At 40.0% G+C, this 16,853-nt stretch overlaps 1 pseudogene; it reads right to left on the reverse strand.

The window, feature by feature from the left end:
* Positions 1–2,918: 2,918 nt before the first annotated feature.
* On the reverse strand, positions 2,919–4,058 carry LOC102841514 (annotated as a pseudogene).
* Between the last annotated feature and the right edge of the window lie 12,795 nt (positions 4,059–16,853).

The following is a 16,853-nucleotide window of genomic DNA, read 5'->3' on the forward strand; positions in this document are numbered from 1 at the left end:
CAATTCATTTCACACAGTTACAACTAAAAGTACTTATTTATCTATGTCTTATGACCATAACTTTCTGATTGCTTTTTTTTTTTTTTTTAAATTAACAGAGCTAAATCCCCAAACCTGCATTTTTAGGAAGTAGTAATAATGACTTAGTTCCAGAACTGTCAATTACTAATCTTAAAGTGAAATAACATAAACATGGTTTTTCCTTTCGACAGTGGGTTTGAAATGATTTTCCTGCATATGAATGTATAGATTTTATAGGAGCATCAGCATCTAGAAACAATACATTGGTAGGGTGCCCAGGGAGATGGCCTCCCAACTGTTGATGGGGATGGACTTGGAAGATTGAGTGCAGCCAATCATCTCCAGACAGTAAGCATGCAGGGGGTTTTAGTCATGATTTGTCAATTCTTTAAGCAAAAAGATCCCTAAGGAGATGACACAGAGCAGGAGTAAGATTTTCTTTTACTATTTTACAGGGTAGATAACTGAGGCAGGATATCACACCATTTTTGTAAAGAATGGAAATCTATGGATCTATCCAAAATTGTGTTATGAAAGGAACCCTGAGACAATGGTTACACACTTGGCTGCTGACCAGAAACTTAGAGATTCAAACTCATCAGCTGCTCCTTGGAAGAGCAGCCTGTCTATTTTGGTAAAGATTATAACCAAAGCAACCCTGCAGGCAGTTGTAATCTGCTTTATAGGGCCCTTAGCTCTGGTAGCGTAGTGGTTACAAATCGGGCTACGAACCTTAAGGTCAGCAGTTTGAAACTACCAGCCTCTCTGCAGGAGAAAGATACAGCTTTCCACTCCTGTAGAGATTTACAACCTCAGAAACCCTGTACAGGGTCACCATGGGTGGGAACCGACTCCACGGCACTTTAACAACATATATCAGCAGAGACTCAGCGACAATCTACAGTAGTTTTTCATGAGAGACAAGAACCAACTGACAACTGACATAGGGAGTGGATGAGTTAAATTCACACCATGCTGAAGGGACCAGGCCTGCGTGTTAAATCATTCTAAGTCACCACGGATTTTAACAGGGACCCTATTTTGAAAGGAAGGTTAACACTGGTACACTCTGGAAATGTCGAATAATGAATGGACATGTTCTAAGTTGAATAGAATAATACAAATGTATGTGACTCTTTTAGGAATTCTGGTCTTTGATTCATTTCTATTGGGCTGGTTCCACTGTGCTTGGCTTAATGTTTTGCTGCAGCCTTCTTGAAATTCTGAATCTGTTTTTTAATACGGGGCCCTGCATTTTCATTTTGCACTGGACACTGCAAATTATGTAGCGAGTCCTGTGTTTCTAGTCACCTGCCCAACCAGAATAGCAGAAGCAAGCTTGGTGGTCAGTGGCCACTCCACTATCCATCAGGGTTAGTTTGATGGCATTAGAACTTGTGGGAGAAGGGGTCCTGGTGTGGGGCTCTAGGATAAGCACTGGAAGGCTGATAGCTCAGACTTACCAGCTGCACCCCGGAAATCTTATGCAGGGTTGCCATGAGTCAAAAACAAGTCTACAGCACTAAAGGGCAACAAAAAAACAGTGGGTGAAAGCAAGGACCTCCAGAAATATCCACAATTCTGGATTTCCAAGCTTCAGATATATCAGAAGGATGCATTGTTAGTGTGTGTGTTTGGGGGGCAGAGAGTGGAAAGGGGGAGAAGAAATGGCCTTACTTATTCCACACACTTTTGATTTTTGTCAGAAACATTCTGCTTTTGTCTGTTTAAAAACTTCATCCACCAGTTCCCTAATGTTGCAGGCACAATCCGACACACACCTTCAAACATACATCTAAATACAAGACACATGCGTGCGCACACACACACACATGCACCAGCTGTGAACAGAGGGCATTTTCAGATGCAGGCAAGGTGAAATTTCTCCCATAATGCTAATGATGAGCTTGTTGAACCCTGATGGTGATAGGAAGCACTGTTCTCATGAATATGTCCCCTAACTTGTTGATCCATGTGCAGTTGGAAAGCTTCGGGAGCTCGGGACTCCCTTCACTGCCTCTATGTATGAAGTGACATCCTCAGGATTAAGCCACTGAGATGCTTGACTGGCTCTGAATCCCTTGCACCCCCGCACAGTTCCATTAGAGTGAGTTTGTTTAATACTTCTTATTTATTGATAGTGGACAGCTATTTTCATTCAATGGATATTACACTCCTAGAAGAAATGTGCCCAGAGCTTGGGAAAGAAGACAACTCTGGTTTCTAGTGTTTTTGAAGTAATGCGAGATGAAAGGCAAGGGATGGTTCTCTGAGTTTCAGACTCTCATAATGAGTCCAGCCCAGGTGACTTAGCATGGTTCATTTGGAGCCGGACATTAAGGTTTATGGAGTGAAAGGATCAGACGCATCCTGATGAAAGTGCCAGGAAATCTTCTTTCTACTTCTAGAACATAATTCCTTCACCGGAATGCCTTCTTTCCACTTCAGGAATTCCCTCAAGTTTCTCTACTCCCAACCTTTGCATCGAAGTCCCCATCCACACCTCACTAAACACACACACACACACACACACACACACATCTGCCTTCTGTTCTATTTTGTGAAGATCTGAGAACACTTGTAACCCCCTAACTGTTCATTTGAACAGGATACTTTCCTCTGGGGATTTTGAAGTTTACTGAGATATTACCTTCCTTAGCTTGATAAAACAAAACATTCTGAAGTTTTCTCTCCTTCATGACAAATGTTCTTTTGTTTTTCAGTCTAAATAGGAGGTATTATATTCATCACTGTCTGGGTCTCATCTCTCTGTACATAATTTAGGCTTTCTAAATTTATCCATTCATTTTTCTAATCTTGAATTGCAAATTAAGAAAAATCCCCTCACAAACAGGGGAAGTGTGAGGGGGGAGTGGATAAATTGTGTGTATTTTCTTTTACATGTGCTGTTTTCTTCCTAAGAAAAAAGACAGAAAAAGCCTCCTCCTTTCCAGCAACCATTGTCCATTCGTATTGGAGGTGAGGCCGCTGGCTCCAGCCCCGCAAGAGAAGGTGTAGGAGTAAAATGCGATGACATTGGCCTTATAGTCCATCGGCAGGAGGTACCCAATGCTCTTGGCCCCCAGGCTGGCTCCACCCAGAGCCGCGGACTGCCTTAGCTTCATTAAGGTGAATCTGGAGAACAAGTTCTGAGGTAGGCTCTCTCTGCCCTTCATCAGAACCGAAAGGAATCCTTCTTTCAGCAGCTCCCAGCATTTCCACACAGAGCCCACACACACGATGGGGAGGTCCATCTCTCCTTGGAACAAGATCGGGTCTACCTTAGGTAACACAGCTGCAATGTGTTTGCCCAGTATTTCCCCAGCTTTCCAGAAAATGTTCCGGGAAAGGGGGTCACCTTGCTGAGCACCTTCTGCAACTGGGAGGCAAAACCCAGCAAACTTGCCTTTATCAAAATCCCTGTACAAGTGGGTGAGGACTCCTAGCCGACCTTGCACCTGGAAATAGTTGAACATGGCCTGTTTGATGTAGTCAATGTCATAAGGAGCCGTCCTTAGGTTGTCCATGGAGTCGAATACTGTTTTCACTGCTTGGTGTGTGATCCAGTAGGCCGAGCCCTCGTCCCCAATCATGTGGCCCCAGCCTCCACAGCCGCCCTCAGAGTCATCCGGGTTGAAGAACCTACAGTTGGAACCTGTACCAGAGATAAGAATGATTCCACCATCTGGCACAGCAGTGGCGATGGAGCCGGCAGCATCCGTGGTGATGATGTAGCTTTCACTCAGGTGAGGGAATTGGTTGTTGAATTTCTCCACCAGGATCTCGGCCGTGTCCTCCTGCTCCCCAACGGCCAGGGCCAAGCCCAAGCTGCGCAGAGGTACCAGAGGGTCCACCCCTGCCTTCGTCTTGGTCCTGTTCACCATCTCGTTGATCCTTTCCACACACTGGTCGGCCCCGATCAGCCAGTGGTTTGTGCTGGGTCCGTCCGTTTCTGCCAGGATCTGCCCATTCTCGGAGAGCAGCAGCACCTTGGACTTTGTGTTTCCCCCCTCTACACCCCCATAAAGGGCAGCCATTCTGCGGCCCTGCGGTTGGCAACCAGCCAACCCGGCACCCCGATCCTCCTGCGTGCTCTGCCCCTCCGGCGGCGAGTGACCACGGCGAACTCCCCCTCCTGACCTTTTTGAATTGAACCTGTTTTAATATTAATTAGTTAATTTGAAGTGCTCAAGAAGCTGTTGTACCAATGATAGGTATAATAGAATGATTACATTTTGTTTTCCAACAATCTCGTTTTAAAACTGGTATAGCTTTATGGGGTGAGTTCTAACCCACCAGCCACTCATTGGAAACCCTATACAGACTTTATGAGTTGGCAGCTATTCGTGTCACTTAACGATGATCTGGGTGTTATTATCCATTGCCTCTGATCTCCCCAGCGGTAACTATAAAGATAGTGTTGATATTAATTTCATGGGGGTGCACATATACAACTTAACTTAGTGTCTAGCAAGTAGAAATTGTTCAATAAATATTAACTATTAGTATTACTGACAATGAATTCTTAAGTTTAGTTTTGCTTTCCAAGCTACATAAATCTCACCTATTATTTGAATCCTTTGCTAGCTCTTGGAATTTCAATTATATTCTAATCTTTCCCTAATTTTAACTCTAAATTTGATCAATATATACTATGCTTTTTCCTTCCTTTAAATTTTTATCATATTTTTCCATACTCCCCCATGCCATTTATTGTACTGTTCTATTAACCACCCAGCTGACTTACAAGCTTCCATCAGATGGATCATTCAGGAAGTCCTTGGTACCATTTTCTCACTTGCGGCATCTTGCAGAGGAATAAGCATTTACTAATATTGTTCTGAAATTAATAAGCATAAATTCAATTTCATTTGTCCAATTTACTCATTTTCAACCGAATAAATCTATTCTAAAATCATCCCTCTATGAAATATTTTATATATTCCCAAAGTTACTCTGGGGTAGAGAAACAAGCATGCCCATGAAGTAGTACATAGTGTCTACCACCTCAGCCTTTCAGCAGACCACACATATATATTTTTTTTTTTCATTTTTTAAAGGTTTATTGGTAGATAGAAAAGTTCTTGATGGGCAGCACAAGGCCAAAATGCCAGCTGTTGCACCATGCAAATGGAGAGAGGTATCTTTATACATTGAGAACAAAGGAAAGGTAAGAGGCCAATGATTGATTTTAGATAAGATGAGCTTCAGAGAACACATCTCATTGCTCAAGGGCTATCAGCTCAACTATAGCAGACAATTCATAAACATTGCTAGGTAACACATAAACATTGCCAGCAATAACTGTGAACTTCACAAACACATGATGTATAAATGAACATATAGACATTTTATTTTGAGTATACTTTAATGTGCATGTTCTGTCCACGCAACACTAACTTTATGATCGAAAAACAGTCTTGGTTTATGTGACCTTGCAGTATCTCCCTTACATTGCAGTCTATCCTCAACTTGTTTTAACTCAATTTTCTTTACCATTCCACCCAAATTATTCCTTTAAAACTCACCAATGGAGACAGAACTTTTCATTTCATATCTTACTCACTTGATGACCTCTGTTGCTCCCTGGTTTTCCCCACTTCAGTAAGTGTTATACACATGGACCTCACCAGATGGCATACTCAGGTATCAAATTGCCTACATCTGTGCAAAGAAACAGTGGAGAAGCTTAAAACATCACCCAAAACCATTGCAGAGGTAGACTGAAGAAAATTAAAACAAGTCCATAAGAGCCAAAATATGATGCTGAATACATCCCACCTGAATTTAAGACCATCTGAAGAACAGATATGATGCATTAGACACAAATGACAGAAACCGTGAAGAGTTGTGGGATGACATCATGGTCATCATACAGGAGGAAAGCAAAGATCAAAAAAAGATAAGAAATAAAGAAAAGGCTAAATATAAAATAGATGTAAAAAAAAAAAAAAACTCTGACATTTACTCTTGCGCATAGAGAAGCTCAAGTGAATGGAAGAAATGAGGAAGTCAAAGAGCTGAACAGAACATTTCAAAGGGCAGCTGCAGAAAACTAGTACAACGATCAGTATGCAAACATCTGGAGCTGAGTTAGAAACCCATGAGAAGAACATGCTCAGCATTTCTCAAGCTGAAAGAACTGAAGAAGAAGAAGAAGAAGAAATCAACCCTCAGGTTACAATATTGATTCTATAGGTAAAATATTGAATGAGACAGAAATCATAAAAAGAAAATGGAAAAAATACACATTCACTGCACCAAAAGCAAATTATAAGTATACAAACATTTCAAGAGGTAGCATATGATCAAGAACTGATGGTACTGAAGGAAGACGTCCAAGCTGCACTGTGGGCAGGGGTGAAAAGCTACGTTCCAGGAACAGATGAACACAATTTGAAATCTTTCAACAAGCTGATGTAGCACTGGAGGAACTCAATCATCCATGCCAAGAATTCTGGAAGATGACTGCATATTTGGTCAACTGATTGGAAGAGATACATATTTGTACCCATTCCAAAGAAATGTGACCCAACATAATGTAGAAATCATCGCACAATGTCATCAATAGCACATACAAATAAAATTATGCTAAAGATCATTTTTAAATGGTTGAAACAGTACATCGACAGGCAATCACCAGAAATTCAAACCAGATTCCGAAGACAAGATGGAACTAGGGATATCATTGCTGACATCAGGTGGATCTTGGGTGAAAGCAAAGAATACAAGAAAGATGTTTAGGAGACTTAATCGAATTTGCAATTTAATTAAATGGCTCAAAGTAACAAGTGTCCTCTTCTGAATCCAGCTTGAATTTCAGGATTCTCCTGGTCAATGTATTGCTAAAACCCTTTTAAATCATCTTTAGGAAAATTTTACTTGCATGTGATTTAATGATACTGTTTGATGATTCCCACATTTTAGTGAGTCAGTTTTCTCTGGAATAGTCACAAATAGAGAATTTTCCAATCAGTTTACCAGGCTGCTGTCTTCCAAATTTCTTGGCATACATTACTAAGTACTGCATCAATTTGTTGAAACATTTCAATTTGTATTTTATCAATTCCCAGAGCCTTGTTTTTCACCAATGTCTTCAATACAGCTTGGTCTTCTTCCTATAGTATCATCAGTTCTTGATCATATGCTACATCTTGAAATTATTTAAAATCAACCAATTCTTTCTGGTATAGTGACTGTGAATTCCTTTTATCTTCTTTCGATGTTTTCTGTATCATTCAATATTTTGCTGATAAAATCCTTCAATATTGCAACCTGTGGCTTGGATTTTTTTCCTTAAGTTCCTCCAACTTGATAAATGCTGAACTGGTTCATCACTTTGGGTATTTTAATTCTAGGTCTTCACACATTTCTTTGTGTATTACAAAGATTTTGTCTTCTTGAGCTGTGCTTTGAAATTTTCTGTTTTCAAGAAAAAGACAAATAACCCAATTGAAAAATGGGCACAGGATATGAACAGACACTTCACCAAGGAGGAGATCCAGGCAGCCAACAAACATGATGAAATGTTCACTATCACTAGCCATTAGAGAGATGCAAATCAAACCAACAATGAGATATCATCTCACACCAGCAATAACAGCAAAGATAAAAAATGTAGAGGGCAATAAATGCTGGTGGGGATGTGGAGAGCCTGGGACACTCTTGCATTGTTGGTGGGACTGCAAAATGGTCTAACCTCTCTGGAAAGCAAGATGGTGCTTCCTCAGAAGGTTGGAAATAGAAATACCTTATGATCCAGCAATTCCTCTACTCGGTATTTATGCACAAGAAATACGAGCCATAACATGAGTAGATATATGCACACCAATGTTCACAGGAGCACTATTTACAATAGCAAAAAGATGGAGAAAGCCAAAGTACCCATCAACTGAAGAATGTATAAATGAACTGTGGTACATACACATAATGGAATGTTATGCTACCTTGAAGAATAACAAAGAAGCTGCAAGCCACTGCATAACATGGATGAACCTTGAGGACATTTTGTTGAGTGAAATTTGTCAGTCACAAAAGGAGAAATACTGAACAGGACTGTAAAAGACTAAGAAAAATAACCCATACTAAAGCGGGTGTATTTTGCTGGTTACCTGGATGTGGGGGGTGGGTGGGGGAGAGAGGTAAAGGTGGAGCACAGGGCAAGGAATAGACATAGGATAGGTTTGTGCTGGGGAGGGAGCAATGCACAAGAAGGGGGAGGGGAATGGAAGAACAAAGCAGATGGGAAAACAATTATGTAGGTTTGCATGGGCTAAGTGGGACAGAGGTAAATAATGATGTATGCACAACCTTGGAACAACAAGGATCTGGGATACAGGGATTGTGACATGGGTGTGATGGGGAAAAGGGGGGAAATAATGTTAAGATGCTTGGCTGTCTTTCGAATCTTGGTTTCCCTGGCATACCATTATAAAATAGGCACTGGTAGGGGAGAGAAAGGAATAGCAAAAAATATCACCATAGGAAGCTTGTAAGTCCTTCTTCTGCCTATAACTGATTGGAATATCTAAAATGGGGCTACAACATGCCCAGTGAAGCTGCGAGCTAAGCCCTAGCAATGTTCAATACACTCCTGTCAACCTGGCTGGAGACCTGGTTGGCCAGCAGTGTGACAAGACCTGGGGACTCTTGGGCCCAGAGTCAGTGACATAGGCACAGAGGACTAGAGTGGAGAGTGAAGCATCCAGCTGATAAGAAGAGAGGGCATATGCACAAGAACACCCATACGTGCAGATAATACCCACTTGGCCTGGCTTCAATGACTGGATGATCAAAGTTCAACCAGAAGAAGATAGAAGAGGAAAAAAAAAATGAGTAATTTGATACAATTCAATGAACTTGACCTACACCTATGGATGCAGTAGCTCAAAAGAGGAAACAAATCCTTACAGCAAGGATCATTCCCACCCCCTCCACACACAGAGTAGACAGGGATGGGCAACTTGAACATTGGCTACCCAAAAGGGGGGAGGGGGGGCTACAAGAAGGAGCTACAAAGGCAAGAAGTGACTGGCTTACAAGCTTTCAAGAGGGAGCCTAGATCCAGAGGGTGTGAAGGAAGGTAGAATCTCCATTGAGTAGTAACCAATCTGCCTGGGCGGGACTGGTGAAAGGAGGTGTGGATAGGTGTGTTGTGATACAATAGTGAATAATTGTTATCAGGACTGATTGTGAGGGTTGGAAATGTAAAAGTAGGCATTTTGTAGCCAAAGGAGGGAAGTGACTGACTTTGCTCTCTAGGAGAGGATGTCCCTGGGACCATCAAGGGAGAAAAGAGGAGAGCAGGACCCTACCCAGAGAAGCAGTGACGCCAGAGATGATGATGTATAGAGATGGAGTTGCTGGGGACTTTAGACCCAGAGAAAGACAGGGGCTGTGTGCTGACGACCAGAGGGCAGGCTTGCAGGATATACCCTTTCATTGGTTGATGATTCATGGAGGGGATTGTAACCATGGCAATGAAATGATATACGATGGGATGAATGTAAAGCTAATGTTCTGCCATGTAAACTATCACATAATTCACAATGAAACATTAAAAAAAAAAAAAAATCAAAACATTCTAACAATATCTAATGGTGTCGTCATTGTTACCTACATTCTGGACAAATTTTCCTAGTGTCTTTGAGGACATGAAGTGCAGTTGTAATGAACACTCTGTCAGACAGAATGTTGCCCTTGTGATGAAGTTAAGAAAGCCGTATTAATTGGCCAGTGCTGTATTACCTTTTGCCATAAGAAAGGTGACTTTTATTCAAAGTAATGGCTGGAGATTGCACACTGTGAGGGCTGCTAATGAGTTCAGATTTGTTTCTGAATGTAATGAGTAGTCTGCATTCTTTACCTCCTTGCAAATTGATGAAATAGGTTGAGAAGAGAGCCCCTATGAACACAATTATGACATTAAAATTTAAAATAAAAAATTCTAATTAACCCTTAAATACCTCTAGGTATGGCAATGCTTATAAGCACAGTTTAGAAACCTATGTACCCATACAACCTGAATGGTCCAGATATGTTAACAAATAAATACTACCCTCAGTCTCCATGGTACAAAGTACTTATGTAGCTGCTTTAATTTTCTCTGTGTGATCAGTTTCCTCTTCTGCAAACATGAAAAAACTTGTTTTAATGGACTTGTGCTAAATCACTCCACTAAACGTTTACTAAACAGGGCCCTGCTTTTTTTCAGAATCAGAGTCTATTCTGTTTCGCTCTTAGAAACAGCCAAAACTTAAAAAACAAAAAAAAGAAAAAGAAAAAATGTGATGGGAATGGCATCATGGTTGTTATTATGAGGTAACCTCAAAAATTTCATTGAAAAATGGAATTAAAGGTAATAGATTTTTTCCACAAATGTTTTGAAGTCCTCTCAGAGCACTTTGTGACAAAAAACAAAGTGCTATTGGAAATTAATCAGAGTCACTAGGAGTCAGAGTTGACTCCACGACACCTAACAGCAAGCAGATTGATACTCAAGTGTGGCCAAAACTTGTGCCAGAACAAGATATAAACATTAACCAGATGGTGAGACTGTTAACCTCATATAGATGTGTGTGTGTGTGTATATATATATACATATTGTTATGTACCATCGAGTTGTTTCCATATCAGCTGGTCAGTTTGAACTGCTGACTTTGTGGTTAATAATACAATATGTTGAACCAACTCGACAGCACTTAATAGTAGCACATGTACACACATATACACAATAGGTGGTATGTGCTGTGGAGTTCGTTCTGACTCATAGTGACCCTCTCTAGGGCCTCTGAGGAGATTCCAGTGGGTTTGAACCACTGAGCTTGAAGTTAGCAGTCCAGTGCTTATCTTACAACTCCACAAGAGGACTCCATATATGGATATATGCACACATACATGCAGGATGAAACATTCCCAGGTCCCCTGTGATCATTGATATGCTTGTGTCTCATATTGTGACTTTTGTATCATTTCAACAGCACTTCACAATAGCACATGTATACACACACACACATACAGAAGGTTATGCATATACACACACACACACACACACATACAGGAGGTTATGTGCTGTGGAATAGGTTCCAGCTCATAGAGACCCTGCATATGGTTTCTGAGGCTGTGAATCTTTACAGGATCAGAAAGCCTCATCTTTCTCCCTCAGAGAAGCTGGTAGATTTGAACTGCTGACCTTGTAGTTAGCAGTCCAACTTATAACCCACTACACAACCAGGACTCTCTCACACACACATATGCACATGAGGGGTATTCAAAGAGTTTATGCAAAATGGATATCATGAAAAAGCTAAGCATGTATATAAAATATTTTTTGCACCAAAATAAATTTGTACTAACTTGTCTGAATAGAATCTAGTTCAATGCATTAAGAAGGATACAATATGAGTTAGAACTGACTCCACGGCACATAACAACAACAACTATATATATATATAAATTTGGACTTCTGGTGTGGTGCTGTAGTATCAGCACTGGACTTCGAACCACAAAGTTGGCAGATCCAACCTACCAGTTGCGTCTCAGAAACACTGTACAGGGTCACTATGGGTTGGAATTAACTGGAGGGCACTTAACAACAACATATAAATATTGTAGTTAAGTGAGTGCTGTAAGTTGGTTCAGTTTAGTGACCCTTCATAGAGTTTCTAAAGAGCAGCTGGTGAGTTGAAACCACTGATCTTGCAGTTCAAACTGACCTTTCGGTCCCGTGCTTACCCTACAGTGCCACACCAGGACTCCAATGACGCTGTAGGGTAAGCACTATACACAGGGATGCTGTGAATAGAAACAGAACCAACGGCACTTACCGACCATATCTATATGCAGTTTCTACCTTCTCATGTGTTACTCTGTGGTGATTTACATGTCACACTATAATGCTGAAAGCTAGGTCACCAGTCTTTTAAATACCAGCAGGATCGTTCATGTTAGACAGGCTTCAATGGAGCTTCAGACTAAGAAAAGCTGTAAATAAGGAGAGACAGATTATTTCTGAAGGTTTAGCCACTGAAAGATTATGAATAGCAGTGGAACACTGTCAGATATAGTACAAGAAGATGGAAACTTCATGTATAACATTAGCATAGCGTCAGATAGTGTGTCTGAAGATGAGCTCTTCAAGTTGAAAGGCACTCAGAATATGACTGGGGAAGAATTGCCTCCTCAAATAGAGTTGGCCATGGTAACATAAATGGAATAAAACATTCAGGACCTTCATTTGCTGATACGGGACAACTCAAAATGAAAAGAAACAATTGCAAACACTCATTAAAAATACTAGACATTGGTAACCTGAAATGGATTGGTATTGGTCACTTTGAATCTGAGAGTCATGTGGTTTACTAGGCTAGGAATGACAAATTGAAGAGGAATAACATAGCCTTCATCAGCAAAAAGAACACTTCAAGACCTATGTTGAAGCACAATGCTGTCTCTGAAAGGATAATATCCACACATCTACAAGGAAGATCAGTTAATATTACTATGATTCAAATTTATGTAGTAACCACGGAAATCAGTGATAATAGTATTGAAGGATTCTGCCAAGTTCTTCTGTCTGAAACTAATCAAACATGAAATCAAGATGTATTCTTAATTACTGGTGAACGGAATGCAAAGGTTGGAAACAAAGATAAGGATCAGTGTTGGAAAATATCACCTTCATAATAGAAATGATGCTGGAGTTCACATGATAGAATTGTAAAAGACCAATGAATTTTTAATTGCAAATACTATTTTTAAACAGCATGGACCTCACCAGATGGAATACATAGAATCAAATTGAATACATCTGTGGAAAGAGACAGTGGAAAAGCTCCATATTATCAGCCAAAACAAAGGCAGGGGAAGACTGGATAAGATCATCAATTGCTCTTATTCAAGTTCAGGCTGAAGCTGAAGAAAAGTATAACAAGTCCAAGAGAGTCAAAATATGATCTTGAACATATCCCACCTGAATTTAGATATCATCTGAAGAACAGATTTGATGCATTAGACACTAAACACTGAAGACCAGAAAAGTTGTGGGATGACATAAAGACCACCATACAGGAAGAAAGAGAAAATTCATTAAAAAGACAGAAAAGAAAGAAGAGACCAAAATGAACGTCAGAAGAGACTCTGAAACTTGCTTTCCAGCGTAGGGATACTAAAGTGAATGGAAGACATGATAATGTAAGAGTGCTGAACAGAAAATTGTAAAGGGAAATTCAAGAAAAGTCAAATACTAGAATGAAATGTGCAAAGAACTGGCATTACAAAAGAAAAGGGAAGGAACACACTCAGCATTTCTCAAGCTGAAAGAACTGAAGAAAAAAATTAACCTTAACTTTCAATATGCTGAAGAATTCTATATGCAAAATATTGAATGATGCAAAAAGCATCAGGAGAAGATTGAATGTACATAGAATCACTGTACCAAAAAGAAATAGTTGATGTTCAATCATTTAAAGATCAAGAATGATCTTGAACGCAACCAAGAATATGCTGAAGGAAGAAATCCAACCTGCACTTAAGGCGCTGGTAAAAAAAAAAAACAATTCATGGACTTGACAGAATTCAAATTGAAATCTTTGAACAAACTGATGCACCCCTGGAGGTGCTCACTCATCTATGCTAAAACATTTGGAAAACAACTACCTGGTCAACGTAGTGGAAGACATCCATGTTTGTGCCCATTCAAAAGAGAAGTGACCCAACAGAATGCAGAAATCATCAAACAGTACCATTAGTATTACATGTAAGTAAAAATTTGCTGAAAATAATTTTAAAATGACTGGCATAGTACATTGACAAAACTGCCAGGAACTCAAGTTAGATTCAGAAGAGGCCATGGGACTATGGATATCATTGTTGACATCAGATGACTCTTGGCTGAAAGCAGAGAATACCAGAAAGATGTTAATTTGTGCTTTATTGAATGTGCAATGGCTTTTGAATGTGTGGATCATGACAAGTTATGGATACTATGGAGAAAAATGGATATTTCAGAACATTTAATTGTGTTCATGATGAACTTGTACATAGACCAAGAGGCAGATAGGATACATAAGTGTTCTATCCAGCTATTCTGATTTACCTACAAATCAACTTGAAAGACACAATTATGAATGGATATCTTTGTAGTCTGTAGAGTACGTGTGTGTGTGTGTGTGTGTGTGTGTGTGTGTACATAGATAGATAATGCTTAAGGTCTATGGTTATTCTGTAACAAAGTACACTATGCAATTTGGATACTTTTTGAATACCATGATGAATACGGGTAGGTCCTGTACAATTTGTAATTAAGTTCTCATAAAGCTCATTATGTTCAAACTTGTGGAGTCAGCCAGTGGAAGCCCAAGAACTATATCTTCTTGGACACAGGAGACAGGCCTTGCTGGATGTACAGCTGGATGGAACAGGACTTGCCCAAGCAGCTGGAGTGAGACTTTGAGCAGGTCACAGAACAAGGTGGAGTCACATAGGCATCTCAAAGAGGTGGCCACAGAGTCAGGCAGAGAGCAGATTGCAGGTGCTGGGAACACAGCTGTTGCCATTGGCCATGGCTGCTGTCTCTCTGTTGGTGTAGGACACTTCCTCATCATGTGCAGTCACTGCTACTTGCCAGAGATGGGAGCACACACACCAGAGCCGTCCTAGCACTGCCAGAGCTACAGCAAAAGCTGAGGACCAGGGTGGATGCTGTCCTGCGTATGGTGTAAATGGTTCCAGGTCAGCTGGTCTGGTGAATGAAACTACGAGCAAACAAAGAGGAGGTGCATTTCTCTGTGTATTCCTTCCAGCTTCTCTTGGTGCTTTCTGCTTCAGTCAATAGTTTGCCCATAGAATCCTTCAATTTCTCAATTCAAGGTTTGAATTTTTTCTTCAGGTCCCTCAGCTTGACAAATGCTGAGTGTGTCCTTGTATTTTGGTTTTCTTGTTTTCAGTTTCATTCTGATCTTGTCTGTATTATTTTCTGAAGATTGTAGGTATTGTTTTCCTGCTCTTTTTCTGTTTGCTGGAGTTGTTGGTTTAGGTATTGACTTGGGCCCTTTATTCATTTTGAAGTGTGTATTTATTGCTATAAATTAAAATCTGAACATTGCTTTTGCTGTAAGATGGTTGGGTACATTGTGTTCTCATTCTCACTGATTCAAGGAATTTTTTTATTTCCCATTTTATTTCTTCTGTTATCCAGTAGTTCTAAAGTAGGATGATACTCCATTTCTATGCATCACTCAGTGAGTTATTTAACAGGTCTCTTCTACCTATGTTTTTGTAACTGCCACTAAATTACCTTTTTCTGATGCAACTGAATAAGAGAGGTTACAGGAAGACACTGATAGGATTAAATGGTTCCATTGTGACAGATTGCTAACAGGGATAATTGTGACTGGAAAAACTTGGAAATCTAATGAGGAGCTTGGTCAATTTTTCCACCCTGCTAGAATGGTGTGGCTTGGCAGGGTCAGCATTGAATTGTGAATCACAAGATCGGCAATTCAAACCTACCAGCTGCTCCTCTGAAACCCTATACAGAAGCATTATGAGTCACAACTGACTCCACAGCACTTCACAACAACAACAGATATAAAGTGAACCTATTTGATGATGTGAGTTGGCAGTGTACTCCTTTGTTTAAATAATCAAGCTGCATCCATCTGACCTCAGATTCTTGACTTTAAGTTTCAAGAAATTGAGGTCAAATAGATGCCAGCTTCCACAACCTTACCACCAGCCCTGTTGGTCATAAGTAAGGAAAATTCTCCAGACTGATGTTTGAACTGCAGATTTGGGACTTGCCAGCCTCCAGAATCAAGTGAGCCCCTACCTTCCCAGCCCGTGAGTCCTAAGAGAGGTTGCAGCATGTTGTAGAACATTGAGATGTTGGGGAGAATACCAAAGAGAGGAGAAGTAAAGATAGAAGGGATTATGGAATGGCAGAGCACGTTTGGGGTATCTTTAACCTTCACCTCAGATGGAACACTCTGATCTGATCATTCTAAAAGAAGTCATTCTTGCACCATGTAGTTCATTTCCTCCTAATCGTCCTGTAATTGATTTCTAATTTCATGACATTGTGACCTGAGAGGATACGTTCCATTATTTTGCTATTTCTAAATGGACTGAGGTTTGCTTTGTGGCCTAACATATGGTCCATTCTAGAGAATGTTCCCTGCGCACTGCAATAGTGCATTTTTGTTGAGTACATTTGTTCTGTGCATGTCTATAGGTCAAGTGGTTTAATTGTGCTGTTGAGGTCTTTTTCATTTTTGTTAAGTTTCAAATAAAAATGGGTTGTTAAGTTCTCCTACTATGATTGTGAAGTTGTCTAATTTCCTTTTTGATCCTGATAATGTTTGATTTCTATAATTTAGGCTCCGTCACTGGGTACATGTATATTATACTTATGGCTTCTTGCTGGATGAATTTTTAAAAATTATACCATGTCCTTTTTTTATCACTTTTCCTGATTTTTGCCTTTAATCTATCTTATCAGAAATCAACCTTTCTACTTCTGCTCTTTTTGTTTGCCATAGTTTTTCATTTACATTTTACTTTATATTTATCTTTGTGTCTAAGGTGAGTCTCTTTTAAACAGCATATGGAAAGGTTCTATGACCATCAATTGCTCATATACAAATTCAAACTAAAGCTGAAGAAAATGAAAACAAGTTCACGAGAGCCAAAATATGACCTTGAATATATCCCACCTGCATTTAGAGATCATCTGAAGAACAGATTTGATACATAAAACCCTAAAGACCAGAAGAGTGCTGGGATGACATCAAGAACATCATACATGAAGAAAGCAAAAAGTCATTGACTTGACA

The sequence above is a fragment of the Chrysochloris asiatica genome, unplaced genomic scaffold (assembly GCF_000296735.1).
Source record: "Chrysochloris asiatica unplaced genomic scaffold, ChrAsi1.0 scaffold00148, whole genome shotgun sequence".
Classification (NCBI taxonomy): domain Eukaryota; kingdom Metazoa; phylum Chordata; class Mammalia; order Afrosoricida; family Chrysochloridae; genus Chrysochloris; species Chrysochloris asiatica.